General features: G+C 38.2%; 1 long non-coding RNA gene across 5 annotated transcripts in view; it reads left to right on the forward strand.

Annotated features, from left to right (window-relative positions):
* Nucleotides 1-27,911, forward strand: part of LOC102555916 (uncharacterized) — a 101,476-nt gene that overhangs the window by 22,512 nt on the left and 51,053 nt on the right. For 3 of the 5 annotated variants that reach the window (XR_015647011.1, XR_015647008.1, XR_015647013.1), the window contains exons 2-3: nt 3,799-3,837; nt 4,141-4,212. This is a non-coding gene — a long non-coding RNA (uncharacterized LOC102555916). Of the gene's footprint in view, nt 1-3,798; nt 3,838-4,140; nt 4,213-8,054; nt 8,112-11,535; nt 11,885-27,911 lie in introns of those variants that run through there. The other 2 variants (XR_015647012.1, XR_015647010.1) reach the window with 2 other exon arrangements.

Raw genomic sequence — 27,911 nt, forward strand, 5'->3', positions numbered from 1 at the left:
TTAACTGGTTTATCTGTTCCTGATTTAACTTCGATACCTGGTATCTGTCTAGGAAATTGTCCATTTCCTGAAGATTTTCAAATTTCGTTGAATATAGGTTTTTATAGTAAGATCTGATGATTTTTTGAATTTCCTCTGAATCTGTAGTTATGTCTCCCTTTTCATTTCTGATTTTGTTAATTTGGACACACTCTCTGTGTCCTCTAGTTAGTCTGGCTAAGGGTTTATCTATCTTGTGGATTTTCTCAAAGAACCAACTTTTGGTTCTGTTGATTCTTTCTATGGTCCTTTTTGTTTCTACTTGGTTGATTTCAGCTCTGAGTTTGATTATTTCCTGCCTTCTACTCCTCCTGGGTGTATTTGCTTCTTTTTGTTCTAGAGCTTTTAGGTGTGCTGTCAAGCTGCTGACATATGCTCTTTCCTGTTTCTTTCTGCAGGCACTCAGCGCTATGAGTTTTCCTCTTAGCACAGCTTTCATTGTGTCCCATAAGTTTGAGTATGTTGTATCTTCATTTTCATTAAATTCTAAAAAGGTTTTAATTTCTTTCTTTATTTCTTCCTTGACCAGGTTATCATTGAGTAGAGCATTGTTCAATTTCCACGTATATGTGGGCATTCTTCCCTTATTGTTATTGAAGACCAGTTTTAGGCCGTGGTGGTCCGATAGCACGCATGGGATTATTTCTATCTTTCTGTACCTGTTGAGGCCCGTTTTTTGACCAATTATATGGTCAATTTTGGAGAAAGTACCATGAGGAGCTGAGAAGAAGGTATATCCTTTTGCTTTAGGATAGAATGTTCTATAAATATCCGTTAAGTCCATTTGGCTCATGACTTCTCTTAGTCTGTCGACATCACTGTTTTATTTCTGTTTCCATGATCTGTCCATTGATGAGAGTGGGGTGTTGAAATCTCCCACTATTATTGTGTGAGGTGCAATGTGTGCTTTGAGCTTTAGTAAGGTTTCTTTTACATATGTAGGTGCCCTTGTATTTGGGGCATAGATATTTAGGATTGAGAGTTCATCTTGGTGGATTTTTCCTTTGATGAATATGAAGTGTCCTTCCTTATCTTTTTTGATGACTTTTAGTTGGAAATTGATTTTATTTGATATTAGAATGGCTACTCCAGCTTGCTTCTTCTGACCATTTGCTTGGAAAGTTGTTTTCCAGCCTTTCACTCTGAGGTAGTGTCTGTCTTTGTCTCTGAGGTGTGTTTCCTGTAGGCAGCAGAATGCAGGGTCCTCGTTGTGTATCCAGTTTGTTAATCTATGTCTTTTTATTGGGGAGTTGAGGCCATTGATATTGAGAGATATTAAGGAATAGTGATTACTGCTTCCCGTTATATTCATATTTGGATGTGAGGTTATGTTTGTGTGCTTTCATTCTCTTTGTTTTGTTGCCAAGACGATTAGTTTCTTGCTTCTTCTAGGGTATAGCTTGCCTCCTTATGTTGGGCTTTACCATTTATTATCCTTTGTAGTGCTGGATTTGTGGAAAGATATTGTGTAAATTTGGTTTTGTCATGGAATATCTTGGTTTCTCCATCAATGTTAATTGAGAGTTTTGCTGGATACAGTAACCTGGGCTGGCATTTGTGTTCTCTTAGGGTCTGTATGACATCAGTCCAGGATCTTCTGGCCTTCATAGTTTCTGGCGAGAAGTCTGGTGTGATTCTGATAGGTCTCCCTTTATATGTTACTTGACCTTTTTCCCTTACTGCTTTTAATATTCTTTCTTTATTTTGTGCGTTTGGTGTTTTGACAATTATGTGACGGGAGGTGTTTCTTTTCTGGTCCAATCTATTTGGAGTTCTGTAGGCTTCTTGTATGTCTATGGGTATCTCTTTTTTTAGGTTAGGGAAGTTTTCTTCTATGATTTTGTTGAAGATATTTACTGGTCCTTTGAGCTGGGAGTCTTCACTCTCTTCTATACCTATTATCCTTAGGTTTGATCTTCTCATTGAGTCCTGGATTTCCTGTATGTTTTGGACCAGTAGCTTTTTCCGCTTTACATTATCTTTGACAGTTGAGTCAATGATTTCTATGGAATCTTCTGCTCCTGAGATTCTCTCTTCCATCTCTTGTATTCTGTTGGTGAAGCTTGTATCTACAGCTCCTTGTCTCTTCTTTTGGTTTCCTATATCCAGGGTTGTTTCCAAGTGTTCTTTCTTGATTGCTTCTATTTCCATTTTTAATTCCTTCAACTGTTTGACTGTGTTTTCCTGGAATTCTTTCAGGGATTTTTGTGTCTCCTCTCTATGGGCTTCTACTTTTTTATTTATGTTTTCCTGGAATTCTTTCAGGGATTTTTGTGTCTCCTCTCTATGGGCTTCTACTTGTTTATTTATGTTTTCCTGGAATTCTTTCAGGGATTTTTGCGATTCTTTCAGGCATTTTTGCGATTCCTCTCTGTAGGCTTCTACTTGTTCTCTAAGGGAGTTCTTCACGTCTTTCTTGAAGTCCTCCAGCATCATGATCAAAAATGATTTTGGAACTAGATCTTGCTTTTCTGGTGTGTTTGGATATTCCATGTTTGTTTTGATGGGAGAATTGGGCTCCGATGGTGCCATGTAGTCTTGGTTTGTGTTGCTTGGGTTCCTGCGCTTGCCTCTCGCCATCAGATTATCTCTAGTGTTACTTTGTTCCTCTATTTCTGACAGTGGCTAGACTGTCCTATAAGCCTGTGTGTCAGGAGTGCTGTAGACCTGTTTTCCTCTCTTTCAGTCAGTTATGGGGACAGAGTGTTCTGCTTTCGGCGTGTGGTTTTTCCTCTCTACAGGTCTTCATCTGTTCCTGTGGGCCTGTGTCTTGAGTTCACCAGGCAGCTTTCTTGCAGCAGAAAAGTTGGTCTTACCTGTGGTCCCAAGGCTCACGTTCGCTTGTGGGGTGCTACCCACGGGCTCTCTGCAGCGGCAGCAACCAGGAAGACCTGTGCCGCCCCTTCCGGGAGCTTCAGTGCACCAGGGTTCCAGATGGTCTTTGGCTTTTTCCTCTGGCGTCCGAGATGTGTGTGCAGGGAGCAGTCTCTTCTGGTTTCCCAGGCTTGTCTGCCTCTCTGAAGGTTCAGCTCTCCCTCCCACGGGATTTGGGTGCAGAGAACTGTTTATCTGGTCTGTTTCTTCTGGTTCTGGTGGTGTCTCAGGCACAGGGGTCCTGCCGCTCCTGGGCCCTCCCCCACGGGAGCCCAGAGGCCTTATACAGTTTCCTCTTGGGCCAGGGATGTGGGCAGGGGTGAGCAGTGTTGGTGGTCTCTTCCGCTCTGCAGCCTCAGGAGTGCCCACCTGACCAGGCGGTTGGGTCTCTCTCTCACAGGGTCTGGGGGCAGAGAGCTCTGGTGTAGATATTCTTATCAAAATAAGGAAGTTCTCTCTTGTTATATTCTGTGATTTTTTTTCCCCCACAATGAACGGGTATTGAATTTTTACCAAATGTGTTTCTTCATCTGTTAATATGATCACACAGGTTTTCTCAGCCTATCAATGTCCTCCATTAATTTAGTTGGTATTCGACTGTTTCTCAACCTTACATATCAGAATTATCTCATAGTATTGAGGTACATAATTGTTTTTATACATTATGAAGTTCAGGTGATAATATTTTGTGAGAGTTTTTTTTATATCTAGGTTTAAGAGAGACATTAATCTACAGTTTGTTTTCTTTTCTCACAATGTCCTTTCTGATTTTAGTATTATGTTTCTGGTAGTTCCATGGAATGAATTATGAATTATTACCTGTGCCTTTGAAAGAGAACATAAAAAATTAATACATGCTATTCTTAAACTTTTTGTGGAATTTAGCCATGAACTCATGTTGTTCCAGCGGTGCTTCCTTTCAAGGTAATACATTTTCATTGAGTTTCTTTAATTACTATAGATATATTCAAATTGTATCTTTCTTTGAGAGAATCTTGGTAGATTATATCTTTCAAGAAATTTGTCTGTGTAATGCTGTTAACATGACAGGATCTTGAATTATCTAGGAGACAAGCCTCTGGGCACACTCATGATATATTATCTTGATTAGGTTCATTGAGATGGAAAAATCGACCTACTATAAGCAGCACCATACTATGAGCTGGGTGGGACCCTGAAATAAAAGGAGGAAGATAGCTGGTCATAGCATTCATGGCTCTCTTACAGGTGCAATGTGAACAGCCACCTCAAGCTCTGTCACCATGTCTACCCCACCGTAATGGACTGTACCCTTAAATGGTAAGCCAAAATAAAATATCCATTAAGTTGCTTTTGTAAGGGCATTTCATCAAGCAAAAGGAAAAGTAACTAGGACATAACCCATACTGTCTATGTTCTCAAGTATGTGACTCTTTAATGTCTATTAGGTCCATAGTGGTACTCTTCTCATAAAAAATGGCTTATGGTTTTGTTACATTTTCTATTCAGTTCTTGATTTCATTTTCACTTAGTTCTGTGCTAATATTTATTAGCTCCTTTTCCCACTTAGTCTGGGTTTAGTTTGCCTTACCTTTTGTAGGCTTTAAATGTTAATTTTAGACTTGTTTCATTTTCTATTGTATGGATTCAGTGGTATGGATTTTCATTTAAGTGTTAGTTTTCTAAATCTCATAGATTTTGATGATATATGCTTCCATTTCCATTTAATTCAAGAAATGTTTATTACTTTGTCACTTCTTTGATATGGGTATTATTCTCAACATACTTGGGGTTTTTTATAATCCACTGTACCTTAATGACTTGTTACTTAAGAGAAAGAGTGATGCTATATTTCACAGACTGGGACCAAGCACTTGGGCTTACATGATCCTCTTGCCTAAGCCTCCTGAATAGCTAAGATTCTGGACATATAGCACAAATCCTATCCTGTGTTATTGCTACTTAGTTCTGCCACAATCTAAGACCGTGTGTTATGTGATGTCTAGTTTTATTTTAAGGCCTGTTTTATAATCCAGAGTGTTTTTTCCTGTGAGTGTTCTATACAAGCTAGAAATAAACGAAATTGTCTATTGTCCATTATACCCAGCTTTGTCAGATTTGGAATATTTAACTAATGGTGGAATGTCACTATTTGGAACGTGTCAGAGTTTGGATTTTGGAATAATGATATTCATCCTGAAAATGACATTGTGAAATTGCCACCACAATCAAACTGCATAACAAATCTATCTTCTCAAGTATTACCCATTTCTTTGTGATAGGGGTACTGAGATTTATTTTCTTAGCAAGTTTCAAATGTACAGTAGAATATTACTTAAAATAACTATTTGATTTTCAGAAGTTATTCATTTTGGGTAAGTAAAAATTTTATGCACTTTGATGAAGAAGTACTCCCCACTTGTCATTTCTTCCTGAGGCAAAACCTATTGTGCTTTGTTTTTGAAAAAGTGGGAGATCCAGCCTGCGTATAACACAGATGGATCTGGAAGATATTATCTTAAATGATTCTGCCAGATGCAGAAGGAAAATGTTTCTCGCTTGCTTTTGTCTGGAATGTTGAATGGTTAGAATGTATATACTTCGTTTTTTTAATTCACCTACCATAGACTCTTGCATTATTTCTCTATCTTGGCTATTAACAATTATGAATGCTAGAAAGAATTAAGATGTCTCTATGATGTGCTGATTTCATTGTTTTTGGGTATGTTTCTAGAAAAGGGATTTCTGAGTCATCTAATAGTTCAGTTTCAAAGTATTTTTGATGAACTTCCATATTGTTTTCCTTTAAAGTGTCCTCTTTTTCTACATCCTTGCTACTTTAAGTGATCTGCTGATTTTTTTTATACTAGCCATCCTAAAAAGTATGAGATGATATCTCATTATGGTTTGGATTTGCATTTTCATCCTTATTAGTGATACAGAGAACTTTTTTTGTGTTTCCATTGTTTATTTGTATTTCATTTGAAAGAGGATTAGTTTTATTTTTAATTAGGTGTATGTGTTTGGGGGTAGGATGGTGTTCATGACTGCAGCTATGGGCAGAGGTTAGACGAGGGTATTGAATCCTCTGGATTTAGAGTTAAAGGTATTTGTATGCTGCCTAACATGTGGGCGATGGGAACTGAACTCAGATCCTCTCCAAAAGCAGTATGCATGCCTAATCACTGATCCATCTCTCCAGCCTCTATTTCTATGTTTTCTTTGGGATTAAAAATATTCTATTCGGGAGTTGGGGATTTAGCTCAGTGGTAGAGTGCTTGCCTAGCAAGCACAAGGCCCTGGGTTCGGTCCTCAGCTCCGGAAAAAAAAATATCCTATTCGAGTTCTTTATGATATTTAAATATAACAATTGATTTTTAGATAATTTAGTAACTGTAGTTGCTTTTACTACTTGGACATTAATGCCTTATTAGATGAATGTTTTCCAAACATTTTTCTTTTTCTGTAGGTTGCTTTTCTGGTTTACTAATAAATTCTTTTTCATATTTATTTAATTAAACTTTGTGTATGTGTGCATATGTGCAGGCATACATGTAGAGGTCAGGAGACAGCATATCTGATTCAGTGTCCTTCCTCTAACATGTGGATTCCAGGAATGGAGCCTCCATCAGGCCTAGCAGTGAGTGCCTTTATGCACTGAGCCATCTCCACAGCCCCATTACCTTTCTTACTCAGAACATTTTTAGTTTGGTGGAATTCCACTTACTTATTTTCCTATTATTTGATGTTCTATACAAAACATGAGTGTAAAGCCTTTTCTAGGAATTGCATCGTTTCACTGTGGTACAGCTTGTGCTGCACTTGAGTTGATTCTTGTAAATAGCTTGAATGAGTTTCCTGATTTATATGTGAAGACTTTCAATTTTCTCAATATGATCTCTGGAGAAGTCTCTCCTTGTCACATTATATACTTTTTGACATCCTTTTGGAAGATTAGTTATTGTATATGTATAAGTTTTCTTTGACTTCTTTTTTGTTCCATTGGCCACCATGGGTGTTTAGATTCCTATAGTTTTTCAATATAATTTGAAACTAGAAAGTATGAAGTCATAATTTTTTCCTGCTTTTTCATAGTTGTTTTTGTTATTTTGAGTCTTATGCCTCTATCTGAACTTTGGTTTAGCATTTTTCTTTGGCGTGGGTAATTCCTTTGTTTTAAATTTTTGATTTTGAAAATTTCATGCATGTATGCAGTGAAGTATGATCCCATCTATACTCCACTCCCCTCCACAATATGTCTCTTTCCAATTCCATGTCTTTAATTTTTTTAAAACAAAGCATTTCATTGGGGGCTTGTTAGTCCATGTCCATCATGGCTTGAAGCACAGCAGCGGGCAGGCAAACATGGCACTGGAGCAGGGTTTTTAAATTATTATTATTCATTTTTTTGTTTCATAGAATTTCCCACATGTTTATTATATCCACATAATTTCTACCCCTTCCACTTCCCTTCCTTGCCCCTCCACTTCCTCTGGAATTCATGATCTCTATAATTATTATTGTTATGGTAAATGGAAAGGACTGAATCCCATAAGTTGTCCTCTGAATGCATGTGTACTATAGCACACACACACACACACACACACACACACACACACACACACACACACACTACTGAGTCTATGAGTCTATTTAGTGTTGTTCAATATGTGTATATGTTTAAGGGTGACAACTTGGGATTGCATAACCTTTCAGGGAAGTCTTCCATAGGGAAGACTAATTTTTTTCCCTCTCTTAACAGCTATTAAATGACTGTGGCTGTTCATCTAGGGGTGGGGTTCTTTTTTTTTTCTTTTTTTTTCGGAGCTGGGGACCAAACCCAGGGCCTTGCGCTTGCTAGGCAAGCGCTTAGGGGTGGGGTTCTTGACATTCCCTACAACTGTTTTGGAATGTCAACTTGTATTTTCATTATGCATATATTTTACTTAGGTAATCACACTGTTGACATTCCATGGGTAGAGTTTCCCTGTTACACATAAAAGACACTATTTTGCAGCAGATACGCCAGTCCTCTGGTTCTTGCATTCTTTCTGCCCCTTCTTCTATGACATTCCCTGAACCTTAAGTATAAGAGTTGTCTTGTAGATATTGCCAGGTGTTGTTGAACACCCCATGAACTGTTGTTTTCTGCATTTGACCAGTTGTGGGTTTCTGTAATGGCCTCTGTCTGTGGTAAAAAGAAGCTTCTTTGATGAGAGGTAAGCACTACATTTATCTGCATGTATAGGGATAATTTTTCAGGATCCAGATAGAATTTGGCAATTTTGTAGAGGCTGCATTGAATCTTCTGAGGCAAGATAGCTGACTTAACAATTTTAATTTTCATAATTCTTAGACATAGTATATGCAATCATTTATTTGTTTAGTTTCTCAGATTCTGCTTTAAGTGTTTACATTTTCCCTTGGTTGTTCCTCTTAGGTATTTTATTTTCACAGTATTATAAAGGGGATTAACTTCTGTGTTATCTAGGTCATTGCTAATATATAAACATACATGTGATTTTATGTTGATTTCACATCCTGAAATTTTACAGAATTAGATTTTTATGACATGTTTATTTACATTTTTTCACATATTTATTTGTTCTTTAGCAGGTTCTTCTCCAGGCCTAGGTGACCTGGAACTTACATAGCCCACAGTGGCCCTAAACTCAAGGCAGTCCTTCAACTTCCAAAGTCCTGGGATTATGGGCACCACAACTGACTTGAATTCTTAGTTTCAACAATTTTTATATATTCTTTAGTGGTTTTTAACCTATAAAATTATGGTACCTGAAAATAGAATTTTATTGCCTTTTGAATGCCTGTTGTTGCTAACTCTTGCCTACATGATTTGGCTATAACTATTAGTACTGTATAGAACAGAATTGATGAGAATAGGAATTCTTGTTTTATTTCTAGTCTCAGAGGAAAAGACTGTAGCTTTTATACCTACCCTTAAGTATGATGCTAATTACAGCTGGTCAAATGGAGCCTTTCTTATATGGAGGCATATTTTCACTATAGCTAATTTGTTGATTTTGTTATATTGTCCATGAACAAATACTCTCTCTATATATATGAGAAAGCATTTTGTTCATGTATTGAGATTATTATATTGTTTTTACCCTCATTGTTAATGTAGTATGTCACATTTACTAACTATATAAAAAACATACTTGGATCCCAGGGTTAAATCCTAGTTGTTTATGTTGTGCTCAAGGTGGGAGTAAATTCTCATCCAGTGCACCTTAGAATGCAGGAACTTGAGAACAAGAAGTGCCACAAATGCATGAAAAAAATAATGGATAAGAAAGAGAAGGAGAGTTCCCTGCACCCAAATCCCGTGGGTAAGAGAGCTGATCACCCAGAAGTGCAGACATCCTGAGACTGCAGGACAGACTGCCACTTCTGCACACCTCTGCCCACATCCCATGTCCAAGGGGAAACTGCACAGTGCCTCTGGACACAGGAATATAGGAACAGGCAGCCACCGGTACCTGGGGTTCTGGTCTGCACCCAGGACTGAACTGAATCTGTCAAACAGCTCTCTGCACCCAAATCTCAGAAGTGTGGACACTCCTGAGAAATCAGAGGAGAATACCCTCTGCCCACATTCCCGACTCAAGAGGGAATTGCCTAGTGCCAACTGTGCCCCCTGGGTGCAAGGACCTAGGAACAATCAGGGGCAGGAACCTTCTGATTCCTTCCCATGCCTAGAACTGAAAGACAGTCTCCAGGAGTGCCTACACACCTGAAATCAGAGCACCTGTTCTCAGAAAAGGCTGAAAGAAACCAGGAAAACAGTTCTACAGGACTGCTGACACAGAGGCCTACAGCAGGGTCAAGTCACTCTCAGAAACAGCAAGACAAGCAAACACCAGAGACAACCCAATGGCTAGAGGCAAGCCCAGGAACCTAAGCAACAGAAACCAAAACTACTTGGCAGCATCAGAGCCCAGTACTCTCACCAAAGAAAATATTAGATATCCAAACACACAAGAAAAGCAAGATTTATCACGTTTTATGATAATGATGGAGGACTTTAAGAAGGACATAAATAACCCCCTTAAAGAAATGCAGGACAACACAAGTAAACAAGTAGAAGCCCACAGACCTATGGTCACTTGATCCTTGACAAAGGAGCTAAAACCATTGAATGGAAAATATAGCATTTTCAACAAATTGTGCTCGTTCAACTAGAGGTCAGCATGTAGAAGAATGCAAATCGATCCATTCTTATCACCCTGAAAAAAGCTTAAGGCCAAGTGGATCAAGGACCTCCACATCAAACCAGATTCACTCAAACTAATAGAAAAAAGTGGGAAAGAGTCTTGAACACGTGGGGGCACTGGGGAAAATTTCCTGAACAAAACGCCAATGGCTTATGCTCTAAGATCAAAAATTGACAAATGGGACTTCATAAAACTGCAAAGCTTCTATAAGGCAAAGGACACTGTCATTAGGACAAAACGGCAACCAACAGATTGGGAAAAGATCTTTACCAATCCTACAACAGATAGAGGCCTTATATCCAAAATATACAAAGTACTCAAGAAGTTAGACTCCAGAGAGCCAAATAACCCGTTTACAAATGGGGTACAGAGCTAAACAAAACATTCTCAGCTGAGGATTATCAAATGGCCAAAAAGCACCTAAAGAAATGTTCAACACCCTTAGTCATCAGGGAAATGCAAAACAATGCTGAGATTCCACCTCACATCAATCAGAATGGCTATGATAAAAAAAAAAACTCAGATGACAACAGATCCTGGAGAGGATGTGGAGAAAGAGGAACACTCCTCCATTGTTGGTGGGATTGTAAAGTGGTACAACCACTCTGGACATCAGTCTGGAGGTTTCTCAGAAAATTGGACATTCCACTACCTGAGGACCCAGCTATACCTCTCCTGGGCATATCCCCAAAGGATGGTCCAACACATAACAAAGACACGTACTCCACTATGTTCATAGCAGCCTTCTTTATAATAGCCAGAAGCTGGAAACAACCCAGATGCCCTTCAACGGAGGAATGGATACAGAAAATGTGGTACATCTACACAATGGAGTACTACTCAGCTATCAAAAACAATGACTTCATGAAATTCATAGGCAGATGGAATGAACTAGGAAATATCATCCTGAGTGAGGTAACACAATCACAGAAAAACACACTTGGTATGCACTCATTGATAAGTGGATATTAGTCAAAAGGCTCAAATTACTCAAGATGCAATCTACAGACCACAGGAAGCTCAAGAAGAAGGATGACCAAAATGCGGATGCTCCCACTCCTTCTTAAAAGGGGGAACAAAAATATCCATAGGAGGGGATATGAAGGCGAAGTTTAGAGAAGAGATGGAAGCAACAGGCATTCAGAGCCTGCCCCACATGTGGCATGCATATGTGTGTGTGTGTATACACACACACACACACACACACACACACACACACACACACACACACACATACAGCCACCAAAACTAGATAAGATTGATGAAGCTAAAAAGTGCATGCTGAAAGGGACTGGCTATAGCTCTCTCCTGAGAGACACATCCAGAGCATGTCCAATACAGAGGTGAATGCTAGCAGCAAACCACTGAACTGATGAGTTCAGTGAAATTGGTATGCTTTTTATTACAGGAATTAGAGGAAGGTTTGAGAGAGCTGAAGGAGCTTGCAACCCCATAAGAACACCAATTCCAACCAACCAGAGCTTCCAGGGACTAAACCACTACCAAAAGACTACACATGGACTGACCCAGGGCTCCAACTGCATGTCGCAGAGAATAGCCTTGTTGGGGCACCAGTGGTAGGGGAAGCCCTTGGTCCTGCCAAGGTTGGACCCCCAGTGCAGAGGAATGTCAGGGGAGTGGTAAGGGAGAGTTGATGGGGGGAATACCCATATGGGGGAGGGGGAGGGGATGGAGGCTTATGGACATGAAACCGGGGAAGGGAATAACATTTGAAATGTAAATAAAGAAATATATTTAAAAAATAAAAAAAGAAAGAGAAGGAATCTAAGTAAATGGTATTCTATACTAAAGATGGCTAGAGGCAGGACTTTGAATCTGAGGTACAGAACCTGAAACTCAGAGCCAGGGAGATTAAAAGTTGGGTGAAAGGACAAATGCAAATGAATTCGAGTCAATATCAGCACCAACTGGGATGAGAAGTTGGTCCTGAGGGAAAGAATGTGAGAATGAGAGTATTCTTAGAAAGGTTGTGAGTTGGTTTATGGATAATTATTAGAATACTGGCTATTGTTTGCAGCTTGGGTTTTTTTTTTAAAATAAGTCAGACAATGTCATTCTTAGACTCAAGAGGCAAGGGGAGAAGGAACACTACCCTTTTATGGATTAGGGGTACACTGCTGTTGGATTTACCTAAGGGAAAATTCTGACATGTTCTGTGTTTTGTAGTGGCAGGAAAACTTCCACAATGGCTCTTCTAAGTTAATGCCTATCCACTTTCACCAAGCATTACAACTAATTATTATAAGTAGGAGTCAAATAATTCTCTTCCTGTGTGTCTTCATTCCTTATATAAAGTCTCCCAGGTAGATAGAGTCATATAGGGTGACTTTGATGAAAATATGGGAGATACATTAAATTGTTTGAGTAAGAAGCAATTGGAACTCAGAGGGCTATCATGGCCTTCAGTGGTCACAGACATTTTTGGCACAGCTATAATAATGTTGATGTGTCTGAAAGAAAAGACAACATATCTCACTTATCCCTCCACTGGGACTTCTCAGGAAACGGTTTTACAGATCTTACTGACTGGACTATATGCACATTTTTCTGAATACTGTGGGTCCTTTCGGTAGGTACTATATGATTCCTTACCAGTATGGGGGAATTGTTGAAATGAAAGCCATTATTCTGAATCACTGTTTGGGTAAATAGTATAGTGCATTAATGTAAACAAAATCAGTGTGGTAAAGTAGAGCTAGCCATTTTGTGTAAGGAGTTATAATACTGCAAATGAGCTTCCAGAACTTAAAGTACACTTTTTGCTTTACTTGTTGGTTCAACCACATGTAGGCAGAATATAGAGGACTCTGAAGAGTGCTTTTCAAAAACAGGGTTTTAAATGTTAGTCAATCTCAACTTCTTATGTTGATAGAAATAGAATGCTACTTTGATGAATATTGAATATTGAGTGGCAGCACTAGTTGTGAAAGTCTACAGAAAATGGGATTGCCACATGGTGGACATATACTCTGCCACTGAGCTACATCCCTTGACCAAACCAGATCATCTTAATGAGAGTTGTACTATTCTTATTATAGTGGTATTAGGATTTAGGAAGGAGAAAATCCAATAAAATGTTTCTTATGAAGCCCAGTGAAATAAAATTTCATAGAGAATTTAGTGGTTTGGATATGGTGAATAACACTGAGCCTTTCATGACTGTCATGAGACTATCACTGCTGACATATGATATATACTCAATATATATTTGCTGCGTGATGAATTTTGTGCTCACCTGCCACTTTCAGAGTTTTGACCAGTCTATGGCAGTTGTTTAAGATAGCATGCCAGAGCCACATTCCTGAAGTTCAATTCTCTGTCCAGGACATAGAATACTCATTACATAATGGGTTTAGCTGTCAGCGGCAAGGTGAATAAGTATCTTGTGTCAGAGATTCCCCAAGATGACCCATAGGTTTGGTGATTTGCTAGACTCACAGGACTCAGCATAACATTTTATTGCTGGATACAAGTTATTGTAGTGGCTTAGTGAAGTTGGATCTTAGGGGAAATAAAACACAGCTAGATCCTGGAGAACTCCCCATACAGGCTTTGTGTGCTTCCTTCCCTTTATGAAGGATTATGCAAAGTACACTTTCCTCCAGCAGTGAAAATACAGCAACACATGCGAAATGTTTTCTACCATGGAAGCCTATTAGAAACTCAGCACCCCAGATTTTTATTAGTGACTAATTACATAAGTGCTCTGCCTGGTTCATACCAAAATGCCAAACTCCCAGACGGAAGGCAGGTGTTCAGCTTAAACCACATTGCGTGTGCAGATAGTCTATGCACAGTGTGCTACTCTAATCAGTTAACTGTTGACTGGGAGAATTTCAAGAGCCAAGTTCTCAAGATGTCAGCCAACTTTATAATGCCCTTCTAAGAACAATCTCGGGCCTTGTGTATTAACTCTTTAATATGCAGGATTCTTCCTCTACCTTAGAACTAAGATTGAGAATAAGCTTGTTCCCAGGGCAGATAATCACCCATGATCATATTCTTGTTCCTTCCAAACATTTAGGGGCCTGTTTTGAGTTCAAAAGAAGCATCACAGTATTTTAAAAAGAAATCTATCTCACTTGGCATATACTGAGAATTTCTGATATCTTACTGTACCGTGGTTGTTAGACTTATGAGAGTTAGGAACCCTTTAAGGCAATGTATCCATGCCTTGAAAATTAGTTTCTTTTTATCACATTGAATAGTTGCCTTTAATAATGACCAGCCTTTTTGGGAGAATTAGAGACAGAGTGCATGTTAGAAAGGTAGCTGATATTCACACATTGGCTATTTTTAAAGGTATTTTTTTATTTTTTGAAATTATAATATAATTGCTCAATAACTCTAGGATAAAGCATTTTATAGAATCAAATCAAAAGTGAGAGATATTTCTTTCTTTCTTTCTTTTTTTTTTTTGGTTCTTTTTTTCGGAGCTGGGGACCGAACCCAGGGCCTTGCGCTTCCTAGGCAAGCGCTCTAACACTGAGCTAAATCCCCAACCCCGAGAGATATTTCGATATATAATACCCTTCTGAGTTGTGTATATGTGGATGGATACCAAGATTAGACATGAGGGGGATATGTCACGGTTTTCTGTGCTCTCACATAATAATGTAGTTCCCAACTCATTGTGTAAATAGTGAAGTTCTAATTTTATTTGAAAGGATAATTTTATTGTAATGGCACAAAAAGAGAATCAGGGACAGAGGAGGAGCTGGCTGGAGTAAGAGGTTGGATTTGGGCAGGCCAATACTAGAGAGTTTTCAGTTCTGTATCTTACCTGCTCAGGACAGTGTATGGCATGGGCCTCAGGAAAGGATGCTGATAAAACTGTCAGCAGCCAGCAGCAGCTCCAGAATTCTCAACTTCCTTGGTTATTTTGAGGAATTCTCTATATATTTCTGATTAATTTTTTGAGACTTTCTGTGCAATCACATTGCTTAACAAACAGCCTAAGGACTATTATTTCGAGCTCTTAAAATCAAATTCTTCAAGGTTGATGGAGAGGCAGTAGTTGATGTAATTGGCCTAAAATCAAGAGTGTGATTTACTTTTAACTTAAATGTCAATTAGAGCTTCTCTTCCATTGGGAGTTTAGTTAAATATAGCTTGGCTCCTCAATTTCACAACCTGTACAGTCCCCACATCCTTTTTATGCTTTCTTTGAGTGTTCAATCACATGTCTCTCTGCTACTGAGAGAATGAAAATAGATGTTACTAGTTGTCAAAGGCTAAGACTAGGCAGAAGTATAAGGAGGAATGAGAGGGATCACTAATATGCATGGAGTTACTAGGATAGGGACGGTAAAAATGGTCTGAAATTGATTGTAGTGATGGGTAAGCTACTCTGAATTTACAAAATAACATTGAAATGGAAAAATTGTATGGCATTTGAATCAAATCCCTATAAAACTGTTTCTTTTTAAGAAGTAAGAGTATCTGAGTTTATTAGGTTTTTTTTTTCAATTTCCTGCCAGAAAAGCTGTGGCAGTTTGCCTTGCAACCATCAGTGTATGAGAGTGCCTATTTCCACGGAGCATCTGAATGTGTTGTCATCGTTTGTTTTGCTTTCTTTTTGCCAGTCTGATAGCTGAGAAATAGTGTCTCTGTGCATTTTTTAACTGCATTTTCAAAATTCTGAGTGTGCTTCAACATCTTTTCATGCTCAAGGATAGGCTTTTGTGGATTATTTATTCATATCATTCCCCAACTCTTCTACTGGTTTGGTTTGCTTTGCTCAGTTCTTAGGAGTTCTTTATATGTTAGGTATATCCGCCGTTGTCCGTTAGTGCCCATGCTTCTCTGTGGGATGTGATTGATTCTCGGCTCTGGCACTTTATCCACTTACACACCATTTTCCCTTTATTATTGGAGATGGCTCAAATGCTTATCACAGACTTATTGTGAATGACAGAACTTGCCATCACTGTGTCATGTTTTTCCATCCATGCTCCTGAGGAGCTCCACCAGTACTAGGACTGAGGTCAGTAAAATGAACTATTCTAGTAGATGTGGAAAGGCTTTGCTTTTAAGAACCTGCTATGCAGTTTTCTTTACATCTCCTCCATCCCAAAGAGGCAAACCCAATGTTACAATCTTTCTGACCACCTCCAATGCTAAAAATGGGCAGATCACCCTCTCTTCCATAGTAAGACTTCATGTTTTGATAGTCACTCCTTAGAAGGCAGTGAAACTACTATTGTGTTTCCTGGGCTGTAAGAAAGAAAAGCTATAAGGCTTTTGTTTTGATACATTCTTATCTGTTCTTGTCAAGTTCTTTCTGGCACCCTTATTAATTTTCCTTTTGGAATGAACCTACATTATTATTGTTTTTTGGCTGGCCTTTGACGGCTTGTAGCCGCCTTCTTTCTGACAGTTTGGAAGTTTCTTTAAAAACTAAACATGCAATTACTGTATGCTGTGCTTTGAACCTGTCTCAAAAATTCATTTTGAAATTTAATTGTCATTCTAACAGTGTTGAAAGGTATGACCTTTAAGAGCTGATTGGGCCAAGAGGCTCTGTTGTCGTCTATGGATTAATGCCATCATCACAGGACTAGTTTAGTTATTGAGGGAGTTAGTTTCTAAAAAGGGAGTGGGGGATACGCACAGCCTGATTTTTGCATGTTTTTTTACATGATTTCTACTATTCCAACATGTTAGGAAACACGTTAGGAAGTACAAAGATCTTTATGAAATTGAGTGCTATGCTTTTTAATGTCTCAGTCCCTAGAATTATGAGCCAAGTAAATTTCTGTTCACTCTAAGTTATCAGTGTTGTTTTTCTTTTATAGTAGCAGAAAATGGATTAAGACACCAAAGGACACAGAAATTGAATTTTCGGACATTCATATCAGATAAATGAAAATGTATGCCCAGCATTAAATTGTATATGAAAGTTCACTGTGATTTTTTTCATACTAACTAAAAAGTAACAAGAATGTAGAAACCCTTCAAAAATTAGTGGCTAAACAAATATAATGCATACTAATGCATACATACTATAGAATACTATTTAATGATCAGTAGGAATGAAGTATAGATATAAATAATTGAACAATTCTCAAAGGCATTATGCTGCATTTCTTTTAAGCCAGTCTCACAATGTTGGATTATTTTATTTGTATAATCTTCTTAAAAAGACAAAAATAGGGGTTGAAGAGATGGCTTAATGATTAAGAGCTCATAATGCTCTTCAAGAGGACCTGAGTTCAGTTCCCAGTACCCATATCAGATGGCTCACAACCACCTGTAACCCTTGCTCTTGGAGATCCAATGTTCTTTTTTTTTTTTTTGGTTCTTTTTTTTTCCGGAGCTGGGGACCGAACCCAGGGCCTTGCGCTTCCTAGGCAAGCGCTCTACCACTGAGCTAAATCCCCAACCCCGAGATCCAATGTTCTTTCTGGACCCAGAGGGTATCCACATATATACACCTCCCCACCCACATATATACATAATTTTAAAATAATAAGTAACTTTTTATAATATTTTAATTTATATTATAAAAAGCTTGAAAGATAGCAAGCAACTAGAAGTGAGCCAAAAGACTAAGGACTGGCAGTGTTTAGTGTAGCCTGGACATTTTTAGACATTATTATCAAACTTGCAGGAATTACACACTGATTTGATTGATAGAGAAAATACTTCACTGGTAAGATTTTTATTTGAAAGGACTGACCCTTCTGGCCTGTGTTGTAGATCACATAAAAATGTAGCACAGTAGGGCTTTTGTTAGTAAATTCTATCTTGTATCAGAATGGAAGTTCTGCAATGCAGGCCCTGAGACTGAATGACAGAACTAGCCATGTCAGTCTTCAGAGCTGTAACCACCTGAAAATTCTGCTAATACTGGTTATGTGCCATATTCCCATAATAATAATAATAATTGGTACATACGGACGGCATACCATATGCTAGGCTCCATTTTAATGTGCTTTGTGTGTAGTTTGTGTAATGTTAAAAAACTCTCAGAGATACAAAAATACAAAAACTAAGACATTGATTTGCTTACATTCACACAGAAAGTAACTATCTGGGCCAGCATTCGAACCTTAGGCAGCAAACTCCATGGCCCAAGCTCATGAATGTTCTGTTGTGTAACCTCTTAAGAAATCATGGCTCGGGGGAGGGGCTAGGGGGATGTTGGCCGAAGGGGAATAACAATCGAAATGTAAATAAGAAATACTCAAATTAATAAAGATTTTAAAAAAGAAATTATGGCTCTTTGAAAGCAGGTAAGTCAAAAGAAACATCTCCTAGTATATTTCTCTGGCTTGACCATTTCTACTCAATTGTTTCTCTTTTCTGTCTTTACCTGCGGCTGTAATTATTGTTACTTTTAATCCTGTTTGCCTAAGGTTAAATGCTATCTTGCTACTGACTCCTTTACAGTCAATTGGAAGCAATTATCTTCCTAGTAGAAGTCTTCCTGTGTCATTACAAGTAGATTGTATAACGCTTTTGGTAACTCTTTCTTAGTTTTTCTTTATATGGAACTCTATGGTTATGTATTTCAGAGATAGAAACTAAGCAGGACTGATGGATTTCAGATTTTCGTTCCACTTGGGTTAGTTTATAGGTGTGAGGAGAGAGGAGATATGGTTAAGACCCAGGCATATACCAGGAATCTAGGAGGAAATAGATAGTTTTGCTGAATGAAGAATATGCCTATTAATAGTAGACCAGAAAAATTACAGCCAAGAAACTAAATCCTACCTCATTGCCAATTTTATAAAATTTCAAGAGGCACAGCCATACATGTTAATTTACTTATTGCCTCCAGATGCTTTTGTTTTATGACAAGAGTTAGATAGCTATGATAGAGACTAAATGGCCTACAAATTTGTGGTATTTTCTCTTTGAGCACTTTACAGAAATATTTTACCAATGCTTAGTACATGAAATGGAATATTTTACATGACTGGAAGTTGCCGTACATGTAAATGCACAGTTTGAAACTGTCTTGTTTTACACAGAGACATGTAAAAGCACTAAGAAGAATCTAGATGTTTGTGCCATAGAGGAAGGTATCAAAATGATATAATAGAGGACTCAGTACAAATAAACAAAAGAGCCTGGCTTTCAGAGACAGCAATAGAGATAGGTTATCAAGGGGTGGCCGGGGAGTTTGTTTCCCTGTCCATCTTAAAGAGAAAGCATTTCCATTTTAAACAACTAAGAGGATAGAGGAGCTCAACTCTGTTTCAGATACATTCAGTACATTTAATTGCGATATTCTTCATGAGATCAAAATAAAGAAAAAGACAGAGGGAGGATGGGTATGGTAAGTAGAGATTATTCAGTCAGAGGATAAGATAGAGGAGTACATTCTAATTTATGGCTTCTATGGGAGACTTTAGGGAGAGGTAAATAGTGAGCATGATTTGAATGTAGGAGACCATGGCTTTAAGCTAGACACTTGAGCTTGAAAGTTTTAAAGCTAAGCTTCTTGGGTATAAATCAAGCTCCACCACCTAAATATTTAGAAACATTATTTCTCTCAGCTTCAATTCCATCATATGTAAAATGGAGATATAATAAAAATTTGTTATAGTTAAATGTGTTAATTATGTAAAGGCCGTAGAATAGTGTGTGGGAGTTAGTAATGAATCTATACAGAGAAATGCTAGGAAACTAGGTGAACTTATCTATAAATAGTTGCTGTAGGTATATTGAAGATGGAAACTAGAGTTTCAGAGTCTGCTGTAGCTGGAACACATATGGGAGAGACCTCTTCTGTGCTAAAAAATAGATGGAGAGTTAGACTTTGGTGATCCTTGTCTGTTTACTTAAGACTTAGTTTTTTAAAGTTTATGTTAGAAGTTGAACAAGTAATAATTTTCTCCAAAGCCCAGAAGATTGCCTGGCTTAGCATACACTACAAATGTATTCATTAAATAAATTTATTAAATGAATGAATGATATTTGGAATAGTGGAATGTTATCGAGTTTATATTTACATACTAGACAGGTGGTGCTCTGGAGATGATGAAACCTTGATGATGAACTGGGGAAGGGGTGACTGTGGTGTGTCAGTCACTTGGGACAATATCAGAAGTTTAGATGAGGCATGAGCGAGGATAACGTTGGGAATATGGAACCTGGGAATAAAGGTCTATTCTAGAAACTTTCAGTATGTCTTGCTCTGGGTTTCATAGTGTATAACTACTGCTGATCCCCAGAACAATGAGGATCTTTAAACAAAAAGCCAAAGACCAATTGAGCAAATGTGGTATCTGGTACACATAATCAGAAATGGACCTAAGCTTTCTTAGAGAAGGTTACTGGCATCAAGGTGTTATTTAATGTGTTAAAGGTTACTTTAGCAGGTGAGTCTGTGACCACAGTGATAGCATATTGAACTTACAGAGTCCTCTTTGGACGGATTGGTGCAGTCCAGGGAGTTTTCTCTTCTCAGTAAGAAGGAGTTGCCAAAGCCATCCTTAAGACAGAGAGCTTAGAAAATGGACTGTACTCTCCATTACAGACATTTCAAATAGAAAGAAGTGGGAGAGAAGTTGGCAAGATTTTCACATAGAAGCAACAGAGGTAGCAGCCACAGGATGCCATTGAAAAATGCAGAGTTCATGGTTTGGTAGCCCCTTGGTGAACTCCGCACTCATGAAATATGGCCAGAAGAATACAAGGAGACTGCATCATAACTGTACAGTATGCATCAAGGCAGGAACTAGGCAGGTGCCAGAGTCTACAGGAAATATGAATACAGTTTCCAATCTACTTAAGAGAAGGCTCACCCAGGGGCAAGTTCAGCATTAACAACCAGACTTCTGAAGGACTTCACAGAGTCACACACTTCAACACACTTAACTCAACCCATGGAGGATATTCATTGACAAGGCCAGTATCTATAGCCCAACTTGGCAAAAGAGGCTTGACAGGCATGTGGGTGTCTGGGAAGATTCTACTCAGTCTATAAATCACATTGAACACTTATCCCTTCACAGTTGTTCTTCCTTTGTTCTATCCCCAATGTCAACATGTCCAGACAGCACAGCACTACTCTGTTGTTATCTCCTCTCTCTCACTTGTTCTCTCTGTCCCCATCTCCCCTTTCTTCTCTTTATTTTTCTCTAGTCTGTTTCTCTTCCTTTTTATAGGCTTTCCCAAAGAATATGGGTTGGCTTGATTTGTGAAAGTTCTATGTCTGTGCCTCCCGAGAACTGGAACTATTCTCATTATCTTATTGGGTTCCTTTGCCTCTCTCTTTTCATGCTGCTCTTAGTCCGATGTATATCTCCATATCTTGCCCCCATTAGCCCACCCTTCTAATTACTTTTCCTCTCCTACATTTTATTTATCAACCCAATACCACTCATTCATCTTACCCTACGTTTTTTTCTTTCTAGTCATAGACACAGTAAGCAGTAATGTGATAGCTTGAGAAACCCCATGTAACCATGGCCTCCATCTTGGTACGCACTAGCCATTTAGTCTTTGATTCTCCTCCCTGGAAGATAAGTTACCAGTATCCCCAACTCAATGATCCCCTTCCATAAATTTACAGCCGTAATCATCTACTTGTTATAATATGAGAATAACTGCTTTTTTGCTTCTGTATCATGCTTATGCAGATAGTCAACAACTATTTTGAAGACATCGTGACTACCTAATCTTGGCAGATCAGGACTCAGATCAGAAAGATTTGGTTTTCTTGGGCAGATACTCAAGGGCTTCTTGTGGTTTTCAGCTTTATAAATCCTTCTCTCACCCCCACCCTTAGCCTGGCAATCTCAAATTTATTGTTGGGCCAGAGATTGTTACCCTGCTAGCAGTTTTAATAAATTTAACTAATTACTATGAGGAGTAAGTCTGTGGCCTTTTCCCAAGGATCACAAACGCCATAATATCTGGAAGCCCCAACAAGATCCTCGAGAGACCTCAGAGTATGGACCAGGGTTCTGGGGTGGGCTCCATGTATGAGCAATTCAAGGTGGACTTGATAGACTCTAGTGACCCCAAGATCACATCTGCTACAAATTAATGTTCAGTAGTCAGGGATAAACTCCAAGAGGGATCATGTCCAAGATTGTCTTGACAGGCTCTAGGGAGCCCAGACTTTTACCTCCCCAAATTTTTAAATTGAAAGCAAAAAAAAAAAAAAAACGACTAAGGATTGCTGGCCAACATGCTTCTGAAACTCAGACAAGTAAGGAGTCAATTCTGTTTTGCTTTAGGGTCTGGACACTTGGAGAGACTAAGGGGAGATTGGATACAGCCATTGATCTAGTAATTGGGGCGGAGGAGACATTCTATTGCTCTACTGGTCTTAGTGTATGAATGAAGGCAGTCATCACATGTCAAGTTTGTCTGGTCTTTCTTGATTGCATTGTTTTATTGTCTTTTTACATTGTTATCTTTGTCTGTTGGATTTGTGTTTTCAATTTTGTTGCAAAAAATGGAAGTTGGACTGAGCATAGCTGAAATTGCCCCAAAGCTGCATAGCACAATATTTTCAGGATTTCTAAGAGGCAAACTGCCCCTGGCTGCTTTCATGCCAGCTCCTCCCTAGGGCTTGTCTCTGTTCCTGTCGTTGGCTTGCTGAAACCCGATATTTAAGTCTTGCAGCTACAAAAGATACTTCTCTAAACCTTCTTATTTGTGAATCTTGTCCTACGCTCTGCTTCTGAAGGATGTTGTTTTCCTGCTTCTATCTCCCAGCTGATTCCTGTCTCTGACCATGAAGCTCTGTCTGGCACCAAGCCCTGTACCACTGGGCTAGGGCAATGCAAATGCCCATCCCAATCTGAGTGTGCAGCCCTTCTGGACAACATAAGCCCCCTATCCACAGCCTGCTGCTCACTGAGCTGCTACAGCTGGTCTGCACTAAGAATTTCTTATCTCCAAGCCTTCTTTGTTCTCTGCTTGCTTTGGTCTCTTCCTCTGATCACTGGAATTAGTTTTGCAGGGATTCAGATGTCTTTTCAGCATGGGTAATATTGAAGCATCATTTTGTTTTATGTTGTTCTACTTCACTGAAGAGCTGGCTTTGGAGTTGAGTTATGTCCCCCTCTCCTGACCCAAGCAGTTTTTAAAGGTTTCTCCAAAGTCAGACAGGCCTCCCGACTCTTATATGTATGTAGATTAGTCCCAATAAGAATTACTGCTGCTTATCTCATACTTTTCTTTCTTTTATTTAACTCCCTAAGACACTTGCTAAAATATAAACCCACCTCAAGATTTGTAAGACTATTATATAAACTTTCTCTACTTTAAGCTTTATAAATGTGGTTAAAAATGTGTAAAAAAACAACCTAATGCCAACATTTTCTGAGTTCCCATAGATACCTGATTTTTATAGTTTCTGTTTAATGTTCTCCAGGTTATAGATACTTATGTTATTCTGCAACTTGATGACTTTATAAGAAAAAAACTTATTAAGCTTTTCAGGTTGTCTGCTTCTATCTGCAGAGACACAAAACTGGTTATAAAAATAAAACCTGACATCTAAAATTTCTCAATAATAGCTATTAATATGCCTGCTTAAAATAATCAGTTATGCTTGTTAAAAGTTAATATTCCTTCAAAAAAGGTAAGAGATAGACAAGATCATTGTACTTTCTCTTGAATATCCAGCCACTCTGCCCAGCCTGTTGTATGCAATTGGGCCCTAAATTGCATAAAGCCTCAATGTTTTCTGGAAAAATATGGTGTACAGGCTAAGAACTAAGAATAAGGAGGGTATCCACCTATATCCACCTATATCCACCTATACAGAAATGGGAAAGCTGTCATATATACATACATATGCATACATGTTGTATATATGGTATGTATATATGAATGTATGCATGTATGTATGCTGGGTTTCTAGATATTGTATTTTAGATATTGTCTGACACATCGCTTAGGAAAAACTTCTTACAACAAATGTTAGATTTATTTTTTTACTATTATGTATCATGTTACTTAATTTTTTAAATCATGACTTTTCCCTGTTTTTTTGGTTCATATTTACAAAAATGTTCCCCCTTTCAAGGTCATGGATATTTAAAGCTCTTGCTGAAATATCAACTTTCTTTCCTTCAAGATCAATAAGATCATCTCCCAGACCAGGACTGGGGGATGGACCTGTATAATTCCAAGCAAAAATGGTAGCTTAAAACTTGTAAACAATAGGGGTAGCAGTTAAAAATCTATCCCTAGGTAATCTCAATTTGTATGGTTATATGTAACTTCAAATCAACTCTTGTTCACTCCTCTTTAGATTAAGGAGGCAACAGATGTCCAACATATTTTAGATTAAGATGGATTTTTATGTGATGATTTTTGTCCTAAGAAGTGGAAACCTTAGATTAAAGTACAACGTGTATTTAATAAATAAAATGGATCAGATAAATAAGGTTTATAAATTCTTAAAGTCTACTCAGATTAACAGTAACTGACTTAGACATATATTATATCCCCTGTCTTTGCTAACTTTGTTGAACTATTTATAAACAAAACAAAGCTGAGTGGTGATAGCATATGCCTTTATTTTCTTTTTCTGAAGCAGAGGACTGAACCCAGGGCCTTACGCTTGGTAGGCAGGAGCTCTACCACTGAGCTAAATACCCAACCCTTTGTTGAACTTTAGATATTTAAATAAACTGAGTCATAAAGATTGTAATAGTCTGTAATGGTCATTATATAAAAAAAATCAGAAGATAAATTTCCCATCTCTCTGTGGACTGTTTATGCATTTTTAAGATTATCAGTACCTCTGTGGGGTGCATATATTATTTAAAGTTTTATTTTGATTTCATTAAAATATTGTGATTTTTAAGGCTGAAACTTAACCAGGGTAAACCTGTAAAATTCTAACCCTGTAAAAGCTAGTAACTCGTTGTAAACTGTTAAAGAGGACTAAAAGATGCAAGTTAATGCTCAGTCAGTCATAGTCTTTAGTGTGCCCAAAAGTATGCTTATAGTGATGCTAAGTATTAATGTAATTCATTTCCAGAAGCAAACTTGGAGGGAGAGACCAATTTATTCCTTCCTTTCTATAGTCGTCTATATAAACTTTCAAGGCCAAGTCTAAAGCAAGTAACTAAAACTAAATAGAGAGTATTTAAAATAAAATACACTTAATAAATTAAATAATGACCCTCAAACTCCCCAGAGATCTTTTGAATATGAAATTTAAAAACATTCACTAGAAAAGCTTCCTGTGGTAAACAAAGCTGCTAGATACTAGGAGAGGCCTAAGGTCTCCTCCGAAGATAATGGTGGGACACAGACAACTCACCTGTAGTACAGTAATGGTAACTACTAGGCAAAAGAACTGCCCCATGCTTTGCCCACTGCCGGGCCCCGCCCCAAACCATGACAAGCAGGACACTGGGGAATTGACTCTCCATATTTGCCTTGCCAGGGTAGTCCAGTCTCTCAAGTTCCTCATCCACAGGAAAGGCTCTCAGACTTTCTGGGTCTGGCAACCAAAGGCTGATGCTGCCTGATATGGCAGTCAAAGAGTTAATACTGTCCTGTATGACAGCCAAAGACTGGTATCATCCAGACCTCTGCCTCATAGAGATCACCACAGAGGAAGCTAGGTTAACCATCTATGCAGCAGGTTAGTCTCTCTTATTTTATTGATACAGATGCCATTTGGATTATACTTCAAGCTTTAATTTCTTTTTCTCAGGCTTCTGATTATGTTGATGGCTAAGCATAGCTGTATCAGTTTAACAGCATCCATTTAACAGCAGCAAGCACCCAGCCCTACACCCTGCCCTCCAGTTGCAGCTGCCTGATCATCCACTTCCTATATAAAATCAGGCCTTGCTTTTCTCTAGAGCTACTAGGTATCCTGTTTTAAAAGGCAGACATATATAGTTTATTTTGCTTTCAGGATTCACATTAAAAGGTTTCAATGTGACTTTTACTATTCCTTTGCTTTAAAAACTTTATTTTCAATGACTTATCTCAGTAACCAAGTACTCATGTCCTATGGTAAATAGTTGAATAAAAATCATTTGAAGTTTATAAAAATTATGAGGGCTAGAAAATGGTTTAGGATACAAGTTATAAAGTTCTGGGGATATAAAAGCTTAAACAAGTCACGAGGGTCTAAGGAAGTAATTTAAGGCATATAATTGCAAGTTATAAAGGTCTAATAATAGGAAAACTTAAGTAAGTTATGAGGGTCTGAGGATGTGATTTCATGTATGGAAATTCAAGTTGTAAATGACTGAAAAAACAACTTAAGGAATATAAAAATGTTTCATATTTCTTTCCCTCTCACCATGCTATTGTTATTTTAAGACTTCAGAAGTTCAGGGTTTTAACACTAATTAGTGGAGCTCTGATAGGCTGTTAATCTAGCCTTGGTAAAGCACTGCTATTATTATCATAGTCACAAGCTCAAAATTTTAAATTCCTTTGGTTATTTTCTAAATATAGACTTAAAGGTGCTTCTCAGCATGCTGAAAACATCTCTGTCCAATCTATATGCACCCACCCCCCTCCCTGGATAGAGGAAAGAGTAATTTTTTGGATCCCCAGGCTTTTGTTATGACATAACAGTGTGAGTCTATTCTAGATGTTTACAGGCACTTGTTAACTCATTTTTCTACAGTAAGGCTTTCAGGACAGATTACAAACAATGGCAATGCTAATATATCTAAAACCTTTATTTCTTTTTTATAAACTTAAAAAAATCCATTTAAGCTTTAGGGAATCCCAACTTATATTCTTCTGTCACAGGTCAAACAGATTTCAGATAAGTACTCCTGGTGTCAGTCCACAGCTTAAGTTTCCCTACCTACTGAATACTCACTCGCAAGGGCAAGTTCTTTCCTCCTCCTGGTCTTGGGACTTTTTCCTGGTCCCAACAATCTAGACCAGGCTTGGACATTTCAAATGTATGCCCAAGATAAAGACTTTCCCCTAAGCTTGTTAATCTTTACATTCTGTCCTTAGTCTACATTTGTACTAGCAGATTTCTAACCAACTTAGAGTGCAAACTTCTCTTAACATACCAGCCTCCCGTGGTCCTTCAAGAACAGCAATCCCTGACACTTGCTAGAGAACCAGATGCTTCTGATGCAATCTCCTACATGTTTGAGATGCTGCTTTGGAACAGTAGTCCTCACTGCTACACATCTATCTTCCCATTGCTAGTTCTAGGTGGTCCAACAGGACCGAGACAGCAAACCAGATATGCCTTGCCCCCTCATGGCCTTTGACTGGCATTCCAGCCTTCCTGGATCTGAAAATGATGTCTTAATTTCAGCTGAAAAGCAGTGACAGAAGAGACTACATTGTACCTTATCATTAACAAAAGGCTGCAGCAAGTTTCTCTCCATTTAGTTTGATGTTGGCTACTGGTTTGCTGTATATGGCTTTTACTGTGTTTAGGTATGGGCCTTGAATTCCTGATCTTTCCAAGACTTTTATCATGAAGGGGTGTTGAATTTTGTCAAATGCTTTCTCAGCATCTATGAGATGATCATGTACTTTTTATCTTTGAGTTTGTTTACATAATGGATTATGTTGATAGATTTCCATATATTGAACCATCCCTGCATCCCTGGGATGAAGCCTACTTGATCATGATGGATGATTGTTTTGATGTGTTCTTGGATTCAGTTTGGAAGAATTGAGTATTTTTGCATTGATATTCATAAGGGAAATTGGTCTGAAGTTCTCTTTCTTTATTGGGTCTTTGTGTGGTTTAGGTATAAGCATAATTGTGGCTTCGTAGAAGGAATTGGGTAGTGCTCTGTCTGTTTCTATTTTGTGGAATAGTTTGGACAGTAT

Source organism: Rattus norvegicus, chromosome X (genome assembly GCF_021556685.1).
Source record: "Rattus norvegicus strain SHRSP/BbbUtx chromosome X, alternate assembly SHRSP_T2T, whole genome shotgun sequence".
In the NCBI taxonomy this organism is placed as follows: Eukaryota; Metazoa; Chordata; class Mammalia; order Rodentia; family Muridae; genus Rattus; species Rattus norvegicus.